We start from the raw sequence: 13,030 nt of genomic DNA, 5'->3' as shown, positions 1-13,030 counted from the left end.
GGTGTGAATCGTATCGTGTTGCATCGCAATATGTCACAAATGTATCGCTAATATATCGGATCGTATTCTTTGTATCGAGATGCATATTGGATCGGCATTATAGCTTAGATGCCCAACACAGCAAAATTTCCAGTGTTGTTTGGAGTTGTTTTTACAGTGTAACTTTTTTTGAGTTAAAAAGTGTTATTTGTGGTGTTAATTTACGTGACATAAACACCTGCAGTGTACCCTTGTGGTCAGAGTAAGGGTTAATACTGCGAGTTAACATAGTTAACACTAAAAACTAGTTGTTTCCATTTCCGGTCGCTTCACCTTACTTCCTCTTTGATTAATGGCGGATGGCACATGGAGAGCATTCAAACAGGTAACTGTCATATTACTTATTTAACCACAAATATTCAATACATTTTTACATGCTTTATGTTTCTCAATGTTAAATTAATATTTGTAAATATTCTAACCGAGATTTCAAGTTCTAACCACTTGTAAATTTATACACGACAGACATCTGGAGCCGCGAGACAAGCTGCTTTAGCGGGAAAATAAAGGTAACTTTAAACATTTTACAGTTAACAGTTTTAAGGAGTTCCTATATTTGAATCGGGTTCAGTTCGAGCCTATTATGAGAAATAGGCAGTACTCATGCAAACGTTTGAATTGTTTAAACTGTTTATTTGTTTTAAATATCTACAAAGCAGCAGCTGTCAGTACTTAACGTTAGCTGAACTGTAACCTAGCTTTGTGTGTAATCTAACGTTATCTATAATGTTCACTGTTCAGTGCGATTGATTTGTGGCGCGAGCAGCAAGGAGTCGCGGGCTGCCTGTTCTCGCTTTCATCGGTGCTTTTAAACAGTGAATAACGTTATACGATTCAAGTGTACAGGTACAGACCAGCTTTTCATAATACGTTAAAAACAGACGCAAAATACATTCGTTGTAAAAGTTAGCCGTGCTTGTTGACATGAAGGGATAGCCAGTTCAGAAATGATTCTTCTTTAACCGGTTCTTTTCAGTGTATCAATCGAACCAGTTCACTTTATTGAACTGAATCATTTGAAACGGTTCGCTTCTCCGGTAAGCACCAATTCTTAAAATGGCTTACTTTATAACCTGTCTGACTCTCAGTTTCACTCAAAAATATGTTGAGTTTCGACTTATTCGGTAACTGTAACAGACGGAACTGCTGTGAAAAGAACTGATGAGCGCGAATCGAGTAACGTGTTCCCTATAAGTGGAGCTGAGCTCCACTGACAACGACCGAAAAATGCTAAGCTCAGAAGAGACGAACCCAAGCAGACTGTTATTGCCATTGTTTACCTAGCAAATTTCATTGTTGACTCTAAGGTAGTAGTCGAATAGTAACGTTATTTATTTAATATTGAAGTGCTGTTCAATTGCATTGCATGAAGAGCTGGCTTAGATAGAACTGTACATACTCTTAACTTTTGAAGATCTTTCATTAATGTGTAATGTGACAAAAAAAGTGTTTTTTTTTTATCTGTAATGTGCTTTTATACAAGTGTAATTTTCCCATAGCCTACGTCTTGCTAACAATACTATTTAGAAATTGGTATTTAGAATCCTCCATAATAATAAAAAAACAAAAAAAAACCGTAATAAATATAGCTATTTTTAGAAAAAGAAAAACATAATGTGTTTTTTTTATTTATATGTACTATTCATAATAACATCCGGTTCTGTATCACCTTAACATGGAAATGAATAAATTAACTTGATTTAATTGTACTATGTCAAGTTTGTGATGGATTCTTGTTAATAATAAAGTGATATATTGTGTATTTTTCAACAGCTTCCATCATGTTGGTGAAAGTTCTATATCAAGGAGTGAAAAAATATGTAAAATTGCTTACTGATTTTACATTTCAATGTTTTCGCAGTGAAGGTAAGTTAAGATTGTGCTGGTCAGAGTTGTGCTCACTAAAGTCATAACCATTTCCTGAGTCTGTTTTTTTTTTCAGTGAAAAGCAAATTTGGATTATCAACAACTGCAGATCTTCAAGTTTTTAATGACAATGACACTAATGTAAAAGAGGACATCTTCCAAGAGTTAATGGACAGCAGTCCACATTTATGCTTGACTTATATGTTTGGAAGAAAATATTTCTGCTGGCCTGCCTGAGGGTAATTATTCAATAAATATTCGGACAGTTTAAAATGCCTCTGTTTTACAGTAGTATAAGTCAAAACAGTTAGAATTAAGTAAAAAGAAGAAATTCATAGAAGAGCTTACTGAACAGTGGAGTGTATATAGAAATAAAGAGTTTTTATATGTTTCTTGACCATTGCCAGGTGTTCGTTTAGCTTAAGTTCATGTGATGCCCAGTGATGAAAGGTTGATCAAAATAGTCTGTCAAAACCACAGTGTAGAAAAACATTGAGGATGATGGTGTATAGTAAAAGCTATTAGTAAAGCATTGTTTTAAATTAAGTTGAAATATAAGATAAATTTATTGTAAACTAAAGAAAATATAACGTAAAGGTTAATAATAATGTTTTCCATTTCTCCATCAGTGATTTCACCCACAAGATCATCAACAGCCAGCACATGTACTGATACAGTTTCACTCTCTCTAACGGATCATGAAGACCCAGAACGAACAATGCAGAATCAATTGACAAGGACTAAGAGCTGCTTGATAGTAGATGGTAAAAGGGCAAAACAGGTATATGCATATGTTGTTTGTTATGGTTAATTTTATTATTTTAATTATAACCTTTTTTCTGGTCACTTTATCAGATTGTTTAAGATGCATTGGGAAAGCAATCTGGTGTTGATGACGTACTTGATGAATACAAGGTCACAAAAACTTAAGGGCCACAGCACTAGACGGCAGCTGGTTAATATTGTCGTCAATCACATGAAAGATTCATGGGTAAGATTTCATTAAATATATGCAAGAAAAGCAAAGATTTTTTTTTAAACCAAAAAAAAAAAAAGTAAAAAGTTAAGTACTGTCTTTAATCAAATATTTTACTGATTGTTAGGAGAATCCCCATGTGCAAGCAACGGGAGACTTATGCTTTGGACATTATTTCTCTTTTTCCCAGCCTGAGAGACCCATTTTCCGACACCCCTGGTTTAAAGGTTTATGTTTTTTATTTTTATTTGTATCATACAGTCAGTCTTTTTAATGTAACTGGCATTTTTTAAATATTTCTTATCTATATTACAGGAACATTTTTAGGATCCAGAAAAGGGAACCGTTTGTAATAAATCTAATATGCTTCTTTCTTAGATTATTTAAGACTTTGGTCTCCTGTTCAATGCTGAAACATCCAACAAGTTGCTTTAGAGGTGGGAGACCGCATTTAAGCACAGGATCGTCAATGAGGCGAAATCTCTAACTTCAACTGCCAGACTTCATTGTCTTATTAATTCAGCAGAAGGACAAGAATCTGAAAATGGTACGATTTCTAAGGATTTTGTAGTTTGAAATTTGCTTTGGTTTCTTTTGTATTTGTGAGCTATAAGTGTGAATGTGGGCTTGCTTCATTTTAATATTAATACGTATGACTTTTTTTATCGTCATTCATTCAGACTGGGATAATAATGTCATCTGTCCTACTCCTTCTGCATCTCCTACCTCCTCCTTCAGAGAGAAAGATGACTAAGATCAGTTCAACAGAGGCCTTTGAAAGACTTGTGCATTTCCATAAGGTAAAACTCACAATATTTTCGAAAGTCTTTTCATTGTTATTATTAAGGTTGTTAAGACCATTATGCGAAGCTATAAAATGTACCTTTTGAAACTTTTTTTTTCAAAAGCCAATACATTCAGTTGAATGCTGTTGAAGAATGTACGTTACATCTTGGATGAAATGAGGGTTTATTAAAAAAATATATAAACATATTTTTGTGGTAATTCTTTTCCCTGTCACACTACACAATGAATGACATGAACACATTTTATTTTTGCACTTTGGGTAAAGGTGGTTTTGTTATTTTTTGTGTTTTCATTAACAAAATTGTAAGTTTCCTAATTGGTTTCCTGCATTTAATGACATATTTTTGGCTGTTTTTTTGCAGTCTTGCACCAGCATTGAAGACCATCTCAGTGAGAGGAAGGGCCAACAGCGATATCTCCTAAGATCAGGAAGGATCAAGGGGAGGATTGACCATTTCTATGTGGTTATGGACAAACATCTCGTCTCTTGTGCAGCAACCAGGTCCTTGACTGCTGTTGATGAACTCTTTAAAGACTATGTGTTTAACTTGACGTACGAGGAAGCCCTTGTCTACATCTTTACCTTTCTGCAGACTACAGTCTACAACATCGATGTTGGACCTACCAGTGAGTCATCCAGGGTAAAGAAACTGCGTGCAAAGCTTTTACACTAAATGTTTCTTTTACAATAATGTGTTGGTGTTGTCAGCTTGCAAGCAAGCAGCACCTCTTTAAGACTCTCACAGTTTTTGATACTGAAAATGCTGTACATTTTATGTTGGTTTAACTTTTCGTATAAGATGCATTGTTAAAAATAAAAGTTGAAACTGGTAAACTGTTCTGACTTTTTTTTAACTGATCAATGCAAACTGTCCTGTAATGCAGTAAACAATCTATATAATTAAAAATACATTTAAATATCAACCTAGGTATGTATGAGCACTATATTATTAGTGTTAAGATGAACACTCTTAGTGTTAAGCTATTAACACTGCGAGTGTAGTTTTAACATATTTACTTTATGCAAATAGGGAAAGCGAGTGGAAAACATAGAGTTAAAGTCAACACTAGCAGTGCTTTTTTTTAACACTAAGCAAGTGTAAAATAATTTACTCTTTTTCAAGTGTAAATTTAACTCTATTTAGTGTGGACCTATATAAACACTAAAGAAGTGTTAATTTTCACACTTTGAGAGTGAAATTAACACTTCAAAATTTGCTGTGAACCCTACAACAAACTAATGAACCAGGCTATATCAGTGTATTGTGGATATGTAATACGGCTATATTAAGGGTACATTATAGAGAGAAACAACAGATAAACCAAGACTGCAGTTCAGTCAATTTTCTTACCGGATAAACAGCTCTCGTTTATATTTCAGCATGCTTTTCTTTTCGTTTTCGACATGAAGCCAATTTACCGATAGGAATGGCATCCTGCCAAACTCATAATTCTCTATTTATATTTAGCCCAAAGTTGTCCTAACTCTGTCCTGGAGAGCCTGTGTCCTGCATATTTTAGTTCCAATCCCAATGCTGAAACATTAATGAGAGCTGTTTATCCATTAGGAAAATTGAAGAAATGCAGTCTTAGTTTATCTATTATTTCTCTAATGCAGGGGTGGCCAACCCTGTTCCTGGAGATCAACCTTCCTGCAGATTTCAGTTGCTACCCATATCAAACACACCCAGGCCCGGATTGGCTAATCGGGAGGACCGGGAGAATTCCCGGTGGGCCGGTCCGTTTATTGGCCGCGAGGGCCGGTGTCCCTAGCTGCAGAATCTGTTGCTCTCAGCAGTCACACTTTTCAAATTTATTTATTTACTTGACCACAGCCTTTTTATTCATTATTTTACCGCAACTCTTCTCTTTTCATCTATTTTAATAATTATAAAACTCAGTTGTGTCTCCTTTCTGATCGCAGCTATTGTGGTCCAGCGGTTAGCACATTAGAATAAGATGCTGCAGACCCGGGTTCGATCCTCGACAGAGTAACTTATTGTTTTCATTTTTATTGTTTAGACATATAATACTGTTAGGGTTGTTGAACATTTGAAGTTCTAAAGCAGCTGTTTTCTCAAAAAAAGACGGGATAGTGTCATTAGAAATTGATTTGGAAATGACCTTATTTTAATATAGTCAGTCGTGAACTGAGGTGGGCCGGTCTGAGGCTTGAAACTCCAGGGCTGAAAAGGTGTCCAACTCCGGCCCTGAACACACCTGCCTGTAATTATCACGTGGTGTTCAGGTCCTAATTAATTGGTTCAGGTGAGTTTGATATGGGTTGCAACTGAAATCTGCAGGAAGGTGGCTCTCCAGGAACAGGGTTGGCCATCCTGCTCTAATGTAAAGCCTATAATGCATAAATGTATGAGAAAGTCTTACATGTGATTTATATCTGGTGATGATGTCTGTGGGCGTCACCATTTAAAATTAAAGCTCAGCTTTTTGCTTATGTCTCATCGTTCATCATTATAAATTAAAATAGGGACACATGACAGCTGAGCAGGATAAAAATAAACCCTGAGCCTCTGACCAATGTGAGGAGAGTTCACTCGCACGTGACGCGTTTGAACTATTTTGGTCTGTTTAGAAACTTTGCCGGGTGAAAGCGAACCGCACCAAGAACAAAGAGCAACATTGTCAAAATTTTAATCTATTCATTTGTTCTGAAACAGGGATCCACAGGTGTGAAAGAATGGTCTTGACAAACCAAACACTGCTGTCTCCTCAACGGAAGCCCTGCCTCTGCTTGCATTTGATTGGAGAAAGCAAAAATATGTGACTGACAGCATGCTTTTCCCACTCATTGTTAACTTTTTTCAACTGCAGACACATAGAATTCAATTTCCAATTCACCTTTATTTCTACAGCGCTTTTACAAAGTAGATTATCTCAAAGATTGTGTGAATGCAACAAAAAGCAGTGCACGAAAAGCTCACGGTGATTAGAAAGCCATTAAAAAATGGCGCCTCTTAAAACAAAAAGCACGTTCAGTGTGATCAAGGCCTTAGGATACAAAAGTCTTCACCACAACACACCCTGAACAACTACTCGTAGGGCGTACTCACACTATGCTATCCGAACCGTGCCCAGGCCCATTTCCCGGATCGTTTGAGAAGTGTGGGTGAGCTGAATCGGGCTCCTGAGCGCGGTTCACTTGGGCTTTGGGCACACGCCAAAGTCCGAAACTGAAAGCGAGACGTGACTTTTAGGACTTTTTTGTTCTTACTGTTCAGTGAACGCAAACTGCTGTAGATTATTAAATACGCAAACCCCTCACTGCATGACAGCTGTGCACTTTCAGCAAACCTCCTCATTCCTGCAGCACGAGAGCTTTATGATTGTTTATGAGCGCCAAAAGTGGCGGATCTGTTCGGGGAAATATCTGACTGCGTGTCACCGCATCCCTAAGGACAGTTTGGTGAAATATTTGACTGCATGTCACTGCATATCAAATGACTGAAACTATACAACTAGAGAACTCTCCACTGTGCTGAGCGAGAGCGCTTCTCACTGAACAATGCAGCAGCGATGACGTAAGCGTGCCCTGGCTAGATTGTAGTGTGAGTGCGGGCCGTCGGGGGAGACGGGAATGGGGACAAGCGTGCTTTGGCCCGGTTCGAGGCAACTGTACATAGTGTGAGTACGGCCTTAATAGGAAAAACAAAAAAAAAATAAAAAAATCACACAAGTGCACGATGCTAAACTAGTGTGTAATACATCCTACACTGTAAAAAATGGTTGTGATTTCAACGATAAAAAACTGTAAAAATGCCACAGTAAAAATCTGTAACCTGGTTAACGGTATGTCTCCTTAATATACATGGCGAATAACCGTAAATTGACTTTCCCAGAATTCCCTGCATGGCACATCACTTTTTATGCATTTGGTTGACATTAATATGGATCATTTTAGTTGTTTCCCCATCAGTTATGTACATTAGAGATTTATGTTACATCTAATGTTGATAAACAATGCGTATTTCACGACTTTAATTTTATGCCTGTTACCATACTGGTGTTTATTAGCTGTGTGGATGACACTGAGCACCTTCTATATGCTGATACTCCTTTCTGCTTGTGGGAAAAGTTGATTGTGATGAGCATTGGCTCATGTTGTAACTTCCTCATAGCCACCTGCATGTGGGTGTGCTAACATGTCTAACTGTGTAACAAAAGATGTATAGATGTTGATCATTCAAAATATGGACATATTACCTCTGTAAAATAATAAAATACAATAATTTACCATAAAAATTAGAAATTACTTTTACGGTTGTACCGTGTTTTTAACGGTAAAAAACTGGCAACCACAGCTGCCGTTTTTTCACCGTAAATTTTACGGATTTATTTTTTACAGTGTAGATCTCTACAGTAGGTGTTTTCAGTGAAGACGATGTGTTCTTCTCATCAGCTTTCGCAAGACTTTAAACACAGCCCATGGCTCCAGTGGACTACAGTTACGACTCTCTAATGGTGCTTTTGCATGCTTTTTTTGAAACTTGAAAGCCTCAGTCTCCATTCCTTTAATTGCATGGAGAATGCACAGGCGCAGACGAGCTTGCTGCAGAGTAGTAACAGATGCTTTTTGAAGTGTGCATTTTGTGAATGCGAGCAGCAGAAGAACGCTGGAAATGTTAAGTGGATGCGCAAAATGAAGCTTCTAGAAATGCGACTCGCTAATTTTGAAGTCACGGCCGGTCGGTCTTGCTTTGAGAGCTCCTAATCACACAGAACGTCACAGAGAGAGAGAGAGTCTGCAGAGGCTTGGCAGGAGGAGGCGGCGCAGGCATGAATGTGTTATTTACAGCAGCGTGTTCTCGCAGAGGGAGAAACATGGAAACCTGCTCACACTGCTGAAGCATTGCACACATTTCACGCAATACCCTCATACCTGAAATGCACAAGTTACAAATTGAATCAAAACTAACCATACTGATTTCGTTAGCTCACACTGCTAGCTTTGTGGTGAACAATTCATCTGTGCATGTCATTAAGAAAAAAAGGTCTGTTCTTGTAATTATTGTGAAAAAAGGAAATATTTTATTAATATTGTTGTCTCTTTTTCTATTCTTTAAACACTTGTATTTGTATTGCTTAAAGGTGATATATTAACTGAACTTCTTCTGTTGAGTGTAATATGCCCTGCACTCTCAAAATCTTTTCAAAAGGTACAAATTTGTACCTGCAAGGTCCATATTAATACCTCAAGGGTACATATTAGTATCTAAAAAGTACAAATATGTTCATCTTAAAATGTTTAGGTACTAATACAGGGTTTAACGCTAAGGACTTTTTTCTACAGGGCTGATCGGGCTAGTGGTTGGGATTTTTATTTGCCCTGCAAAACTTTTCACTGGCCCCAACAACAACAACAAAAAAGTTAATAGGTATTTCTTAGCCACATATTTTAAATAATGTCTTTGAATCTAGAATTTAAACATTTTACAAATGTTAATAAGTGTATAATGAGCAAAATTCAAGATGTTATGCAAACGAAAGAGCAGTATGGAACATTTATTTTTCTTAATTTTGTATTCATGCAATTGTCTGCTTCCAAGACTTTAGAAACAGACATTGTCTATCATATCACTCGGCACAATGTGGAGCAAGGCTTAACGCAATTGTAATTTGCTACTTTCAGCTTGGCGCAAGGGTCATTTTGAGGCGCTGCGCCACACTGTTTAAATAGCAAATGCATTTGCGCTCATATGTGCGCCCATAGGCGTTCTGGTCTAAAAAAGCAGGCGTGTTTTGGCACGTTGCTATTTTAAGAAACTGTAAATAGTCTGTTCTTTAGACCAGAACAAAGTCGGTCTATTGTCTGGCGCAGAGTTGCGCCTGGCTTCCACACAACACACAACATGTAGAGCAATACGAGAGAGACATAATATATCAAGGATATATATAATAAGGATATATATACAGGATATAAATATAAATGTACAGTATATATCATATGTATTATGATATGATGTAAAACATAAATGTGCATAATATATTGTATAGAAATGGTGCAGTGGGGCGGGGGGGCTCTGTTTAAAGCAAACATAATTTGACTCGATTTTTTCAAACACTTTCAAACTTTCTTTACTGAGTAAAATGTCAATAAAATTATCTGAACAAAAAATAATCCTCAGACTAAGCCTGTCTTAGGTATTGGGCGTAGCTATACTTAGCCATGCCTCTACAACAAACATGGTGAGAAAGAGGAGTCTGTTAGGTTGTATTAACTCTTCTAAAAGCCATTTCCCCATTTTTCTGAATGAAATGCCTACTATACTACATTTACATTTAGTCATTTAGCAGACGCTTTTATCCAAGTGACTACAAATGAGAACAAGGAAGCAACTTACACAACTATACGAGCAACAATGAATAAGTGCTGTAGGCAAGTTTCAGGTCTGTAAAGTCTAAGAAGGAAAGCATTAGTAATTTTTTTTTTCTAGTACAGTTCGTGGTATAGCCAGAAAGGCAACTGCAGATTAGAAAGTGAAGTGGAGACTAAATAGTTGAGTTTTTAGTCGTTTCTTGAAGACAGCGAGTGACTCTGCTGTTCTGATGCAGTTAGGGAGTTCATTCCACCAACTGGGCAGATTGAATGTGAGTTCGGGAAAGTGATTTCTTCCCTCTTTGTGGATGGAACCACGAGGCGACGTTCATTCACAGAACGCAAGTTTCTGGAGGGCACATACATCTGCAGAAGTGAGAGCAGATAAGAAGGAGCAAAGCCAGAAGTCACTTTGTAAGCAAACATCAGAGCTTTGAATTTGATGCGAGCAGCAACTGGCAGCCAGTGCAAACGGATGAGCAGCGGAGTGACATGTGCTCGTTTAGGTTCATTAAAGACCACTCGTGCTGCTGCGTTCTGAAGCAGCTGAAGAGGCTTGATAGAGTTAGCTGGGAGCCCGGCGTGTAGAGAGTTGCAATAGTCCAGTCTGGAGAGAACAAGAGCTTGAACAAGGAGTTGAGCTCCATGTTTAGATAGGAAGGGTCGTATCTTTCTGATGTTGTAGAGTGTGAATCTGCACGATCGAGCAGTTCTAGAAATGTGGTCAGAGAAGTTTAGTTGGTCATCAATCGTTACTCCAAGGCTTTTGACCGTTTTGGATGCAGTAATGGTTGCCCCATCCATCTGGATTGAAAAGTTATGGTGTAGAGTCGGGTTGGCAGAAACTTCAAGCATTTCCGTTTTCGTGAGGTTAAGCTGGAAATGATGATCTTTCATCCAGTGTGAAATGTCTGACAGGCAGGCTGAGATGCAAGCCGAAACCGAGGGATCATCAGGGTGAAAAGAGAGGTATAGCTGGGTATCATCAGCATAGCAGTGGTAGGAGAATCCATGTTTCTGGATGACTGGTCCTAAACATGTCGTGTAGATGGAGAAGAGAAGTGGCCCAAGAACAGAGCCCTGTGGTACCCCAGTGTTTAGATGCTGTAGGTTGGACACCTCTCTGGGCCAGTTGCATAAATCATTGAAGAGTAAACTACATCCAATCAGCTCGCAGTAAAACAAAACAAGTCACACCCACTGTTTTCTAATATTCTGTTTCTCTAGGAACTGCCTCACAATACGAAAAAAGAGCAGTTTCTGCTTCACGTGGACTTTAAATGATGGTGGGGAAAGAAATGGCTTACAAGAAAGAGCTAAAATGTGTGCTGCATTAATAATAGCCATGTCAGATTATGTGCTTTTTTTAAACCGTGCCTGTCCTGGGCTCAAACGCCTCAGTTTACTCTTCAATACAACATAAAGCATGGAAGTCATTTGTATTCTGAAGTTATTCCATTAACATGCGCAGCTCAGAAGCATTCAAATGTCAGGCTGATGATTTATGTATTCTGAATGCATCTACGCTCCAAGGTCTGGCGCGACGTTCATTGCATATGAACAGGGATGACACAAAACAGGTATCATCATGTAATAGAATGCCATCGTGAGATCCAGTTTAAGCTAAATGCATTGGGTTTCGTGCACCACAGGTTTTCAAACTTTCCACAGATCATCAAATATATAGTATGATGAGCTCTTTATGACTGATGCTTTTTCTAAAATATAAATACAGCAGTGTATTTACACATAATGGATTAATTTCATTCATCCATTCATTAATTTTCCTTCGGCTAAGTCACTTTATTTATCAGGGCTCGTCACAGCTGAAAAGAACCACCAACTTATCCAGCATATGTTTCAAACAGCGAATGCCCTTCCAGCTGCAACCCAGTACTGGGAAACACCCATACACTCTCACATTTACATGCATACATATCGGTCCAACTTAGTTGATAAATTCACCCATAGCGCATGTGTTTGGACTGTGGGGGAAACCGGAGCACCCGGAGGAAACCCACGCCAATACTGGGAGAACATGCAAACTCCACACAGAAATGGCAACTGGCCCAGCTGGGACTCGAACCAGTGCCCTTGTTGCTGTGAGGCAACAGTGCTAACCACTGAGCCACTGTGCCGCCCAATATATTGATTTATTATCATTTTTTTAACATATATAATAATATATTGGCATAAATATAAACACACACACACACACATATTACGTGTGTACATATATTACATATATACACATATCTCTCACACACACACACACACACACATATATATATATATATATATATATATATATATATATATATATATATATATATATATATATATATATATATATATATATATATATATATATATATATAAACATACATACATACATACAGTTGAATTATTAGGCCCCATTTCATTCTTTTTTTAAATCTTTCCTAAATGATGTTTAACAGAGCAAGAAAATTTTTATAATATTTTTCCTACTGTAGAAAGTTTTATTTGTTTCATTTTGGGTAGAATAAAAGCAGTTTTACATTTTTTATGAACCATTTTAAGGTCAAAATTATTAGCCCCTTTAAGCTATATATTTTTTTCGATAGTCGAACAAACCATCATTAAACAATAACTTGACTAATTACCCTAACCTGCCTAGTTAACCTAATTAACCTAGGCAAGCCTTTAAATCACTTTAAAGTCACTTTAAGCTGTATAGAAATGTCTTGAAAAACATTTATTGAAATATTATTTACTATTATCATGGCAAAGATTAAATAAATCAGTTATTAGAAATGAGTTATTAAAACTATTATGGTTAGAAATGTGCTGAAAAAAATCTTCTCTCTGTTAAACAGAAACTGGGTGAATATAAATACTTATATTATATATATATATATATAATTTTATGGCATGGTCTCTGAGATGTTAGAGCTTTCCCCCAATATATAGTATGTATTTTATTATTTTCATTTATATTTAGGTATTAATAATGATATTATTATTAT

At 37.1% G+C, this 13,030-nt stretch overlaps 2 long non-coding RNA genes across 13 annotated transcripts in view; one reads left to right on the top strand and one right to left on the bottom strand.

The window, feature by feature from the left end:
- The window catches only part of LOC141377613 (uncharacterized), a 322,793-nt gene that overhangs the window by 48,183 nt on the left and 261,580 nt on the right, over positions 1–13,030 (bottom strand). The window lies entirely within an intron of this gene.
- LOC147840941 (uncharacterized) lies at positions 311–4,523 on the top strand. Of its 8 annotated transcripts, none has more exons than XR_015506982.1 (10): positions 311–364; positions 505–548; positions 1,813–1,905; positions 1,982–2,144; positions 2,535–2,669; positions 2,761–2,896; positions 3,009–3,108; positions 3,260–3,428; positions 3,562–3,681; positions 4,051–4,523. It is a non-coding gene; the product is annotated as an uncharacterized LOC147840941 (long non-coding RNA). The 8 variants fall into 8 exon arrangements; XR_015506979.1 differs by having other exon boundaries at positions 2,535–2,686; positions 3,072–3,108; XR_015506983.1 differs by having other exon boundaries at positions 2,535–2,686; positions 3,620–3,681.

The sequence above is a fragment of the Danio rerio genome, chromosome 14, assembly GCF_052040795.2.
Source record: "Danio rerio strain M-AB ecotype USA chromosome 14, GRCz13ab, whole genome shotgun sequence".
NCBI classification, from domain to species: domain Eukaryota; kingdom Metazoa; phylum Chordata; class Actinopteri; order Cypriniformes; family Danionidae; genus Danio; species Danio rerio.
This window is presented reverse-complemented; position numbering and strand designations above follow the sequence as displayed.